Source organism: Chenopodium quinoa, unplaced genomic scaffold (genome assembly GCF_001683475.1).
Source record: "Chenopodium quinoa cultivar QQ74 unplaced genomic scaffold, ASM168347v1, whole genome shotgun sequence".
Lineage (NCBI taxonomy): Eukaryota > Viridiplantae > Streptophyta > Magnoliopsida > Caryophyllales > Amaranthaceae > Chenopodium > Chenopodium quinoa.
Window position 1 is genome coordinate 5,251,563 of NW_018743292.1, and position 4,449 is coordinate 5,256,011.

Here is a 4,449-nt window from a genome sequence, read left to right on the forward strand (position 1 = left end):
CAAAATTTTGGCGCCGTTGCCGGGGAAACGGCTAGTTTTGCACACTTATTTGCGTAATTTGTGGATTTTGTTGCTTTTTGTTTAGTCCCTTTTCCACTTGCTAGTCATTGCTAATTGTTTGTTTAGCTTTGGTGAATGCAAAGAAGATCTCAAGGACCACCTACTCACAACCTTGATCACGAAATTGACCGAACCTTGAGACAAGTTCGTAGACTCTATCAAGAAGAGGGAAGAGGTTTTGGTGCAATTTTTGATAGTGAAAGTGATTCTTGTTCCTCACATTCCCAAGGTGACGAAATGGCGGGACAACAAGTGGATGTATTATTCCGTGAGTTCGGTAATCCGGAGGATTATGAGCTCACCGGTGGGATATTGTTACCCGTCACTGAGACTAACTTCACCATCCATCCTCAATACACACGAATGGTTCAAGCGGAGCAATTCTCGGGTTCGCCAAGTGAAGACCCCATTGAGCACCTTGATAGGTTCCTCGAACTCTGTGCCATGATACAAACCAACCAAGTTTCTCAAGAATACATTCGGATGCACCTATTTCGGCAATCTCTTGCGGGGAGAGCAAAGAAGTGGCTCAAGCAAGTCAAGCCTAATTCTCTCACGACATGGAGGGAAATTGTGCAAGCATTCTTGAAGAGATTCATCTCCGAGGAGAAAACCGTCGAGATGAGGAGGAAGATAGCATCTTTTGAACAAGAGGCGGAGGAGAGTCTTAGTGAAGCTTGGGAGAGGTTTAAGGAGTTGGTTTAAGCATGTCCTCACCATGAGTACAATCAAAGCTTACTCATGAGGTTCTTCTATGATGGTTTGGAACCGATGTCCCGAGCTAATTTGGATGCAGGAGTGGGTGGACAATTGATCAAAGTCCCCCAAAATCAAGTTGAAGCAACGATCGAAGAGGTAGTTAAAAATTACTCTTGGGGAGAAGAAGGAGGAATGCACCAAAGAAAGGTGGGAAGTATGAGTTGGAGAAGGTCGATCAATTGCAACATCAAATTGAGATGTTGACAAAAGGGCTTGCCAAGTTGAATACAAGTGTTGCTAGTGGTTCAAGCTCCTCCCAAGTCAACTCTTTCTCTTGTCAAAATTGTGGTGGCACCAACCATGATACATCCTATTGTGGCGGGTTGAGCCCGGAGCATGTAGCGGCATACAACACAAGGCAAGAAGGGTATAGGGGAAATGGTGGAGGAGTAGCTTGGAGACAACCACCACCCGGATTTGCAAACCAACCTCAACAATGGAATCAACAGGCTCAACAACCATACAATTCCAACACCCAATATCAAAACCCTCCTCCATTCCAAACCCAAAATCAAAGTGGAAACTACCCAAGAAACAACCAACACAATAATCAACACCAATACCAAAATCAAACCCAAGCAACTCAAAGAAGTCAAGAGCAAGCATCTCAACCCGATTCTACTCAAACTCAAATTCTTCAACAACTTCAAGCCATGAATCAACAAATGCAAGAAGTCAAGGCTCATAACAAGATGGTTGATTCACAACTAGCACAATTGGCCGAGAGAGTTCCTTTTAACTCATCTTCCACTTTGCCCGGACAATCACAAACCAACCCTTCCAATATTGTAAAACCCGACTCTTGCAAGGCAATCACATTGAGATCGGGTACATCTTATGAGAGTCCCAAGGAAGAGGATGGTAAGGAAAAGGAGGGAGAAGAAGAGATGAGTGATGATAAGAAAGTTGAAGAAGAGAAGGTTGATGAGAAAGAGAAGAGTATGGAGAAAAAGAAGACTAAGGATGTGGTGACATCCTCAACTTCTAGTGAGGCTAGAAACCTTGATGGACCGGTTCCTTTTCCCGGTCGGCTTGCGGAGAGAAAATTGAACGATAAATTTGCAAGGTTTCTAAGTGTGATGAAAAACTTACACATTAACCTCCCTTTCATTGAAGTTGTCACACAAATGCCTTCATACTCCAAGTTCTTGAAAGACATTCTCACCAACAAAAGGAAGCTCAATGATGAGCTTATCACTCTTCCCCATCAAGTGAGTGCACTTGTTCAACACAAAATGCCCAAGAAGCAAAAGGACCCGGGAAGCTTTACCTTGCCGGTCAAAATTGGGAACATGGAAGCTAGGGGTGCCCTAGCCGACCTCGGAGCAAGTGTTAGTTTAATCCCTCTATCCATTGCTCAAAAGCTTAACATTGAGATGATCCCCACTAGGAAAACCATTCAATTGGTCGATCGATCGGTGAAGCTACCTTGTGGCGAGCTTGAAGATGTCCCTATTCAAGTTGGGCATATCTATGTGCCATGTGACTTTGTGGTGATGGATATGGAAGAAGATGTGGATACACCTTTGATCTTGGGCCGTGAAGCTCTTAAAACTTTGGGGGCGGTAATCAATTGCAAGAATAATACCATTACATGTGAAGTGGCCGATGAAAAAATTGTCTTTGAATTCTCTAAGCTACTCAAAACCCCCATGGTTGAGAAGTGTTATAGGGTCGATGTTGTCAATGAAAAGCTAGATCGTTTGGGAAGGGTTGTCATGAGTCCTAAAGATCCTATGGCCGAAGCTCTCACATGTGAGGAAGATTACTTCTCCCAAGAAGAAAAGGAATTTGCTATGGCCATTGAAGAAGCCAAAAAGGAAGAAGAGAACGGTACTAAGCATGATGAGCTTGAGCATAAGGAGGAAAAATTGGAGGAGAGTTCTAAGCCTCCTCCCAAGGTAGAACTCAAACCCCTTCCCCCTTCTTTGAAATATGCTTATCTTGGAAATGAAGGAGAATACCCCATTATTGTCAATGCTTCCCTTAATGGTCTTGATTTGGAAAAATTGATTGTTTTTTTGAGAAAATATAGAAATGTGATAGGGTATAGCATTGACGATATTAAGGGTATTAGCCCTTCTTTATGCATGCATCGTATTCACCTTGAGGATGATCAATCCACCTCCATTGAACCTCAAAGGAGGTTAAACCCCAACCTCCAAGAGGTAGTCAAGAAGGAAATTTTGAAATTGTGTGAGGCGGGTATAATCTATGCTATCTCCGATAGCAAGTGGGTTAGCCCGGTTCACGTGGTCCCCAAAAAGGGTGGAATGACCATTGTCAAGGGAGAAGGAGGAGAGGAAATCTCCACCCGGACGGTCACCGGGTGGAGGATGTGCATTGATTATAGGAAGCTGAACAAGAACACTAAGAAAGATCATTTTCCTCTCCCCTTCATGGATCAAATGTTGGAAAGACTCTCCCATCATGCTTTCTTTTGCTTTTTGGATGGATACTCCGGCTTTTTCCAAATCCCTATCCATCCAAATGATCAAGAGAAAACTACTTTTACGTGTCCATATGGGACATTTGCGTACCGAAGAATGCCATTCGGGTTATGCAATGCTCCCTCAACTTTCCAACGATGCATGACTTCCATTTTCTCTGAAATGCTTGAGAATGAAATTGAAGTTTTTATGGATGATTTTAGTGTTGGTGGATCGTCTTTTGACACATGCCTTATTAACCTTGAAAAAGTTTTGAAAAGGTGTCAAGAGACGAGTTTAGTGTTGAATTGGGAAAAATGCCATTTTATGGTCGAGGAAGGTATTGTCCTAGGCCATAAAGTATCAAAAAAGGGCATTGAAGTAGACTCGGCTAAGGTTTCGGTGATTGCTAAGTTTCCCCCTCCTACCTCCGTCACGGGAGTGAGAGCTTTTCTTGGGCATGCCGGTTTTTACCGGAGGTTTATCAAAAACTTTTCATCTATCGCCAAACCCTTAACCGAGTTACTCAAAAAGGATGTTGTGTTCAATTTTGATGAGGGTTGCCTTGAGGCATTTCAAAAGCTCAAGGAAGCCCTCATCTCTTCTCCTGTGGTGTAAGCTCCGGATTGGAGCCTGCCTATTGAGCTAATGTGCGATGCAAGTGATTTTTCTGTAGGTGCCGTGCTTGGGCAAAAGAAAGAAGGAAGATCTTGTGTCATCTACTATGCAAGTAGAACCCTCGACGAAGCTCAAAAGAATTATACCACAACGGAGAAGGAAATGCTAGCGGTTGTCTTTGCCATGGATAAGTTCCGGTCTTACCTCATATTCTCAAAGGTGATAGTCTACACGGATCACATCGCGGTCCGCTACCTTATGACCAAAAAGGAAGAAAAACCGCGTCTCATTCGTTGGGTTCTTTCTCTCCAAGACTTTGACATGGAGATGAGGGACAAAAATGGGGCGGAAAATTATGTAGCGGACCATCTATCGAGACTTCCTTTTGAGTAAAGAAGACGTTCCTATCAATGAAGAATTGGGTTTTGAGGCTCTTATGGCCATTGCATCAACACCAAGCCCTTGGTATGCGGACATTGCCAATTACTTAGCATGTGGTGTCGTTCCCCCAGAGTTCTCCTCTCAACAAAAGAAAAGGTTTTTCAAAGAAGTGAGGAGGTATTTTTGGAACGATCCTTATCTA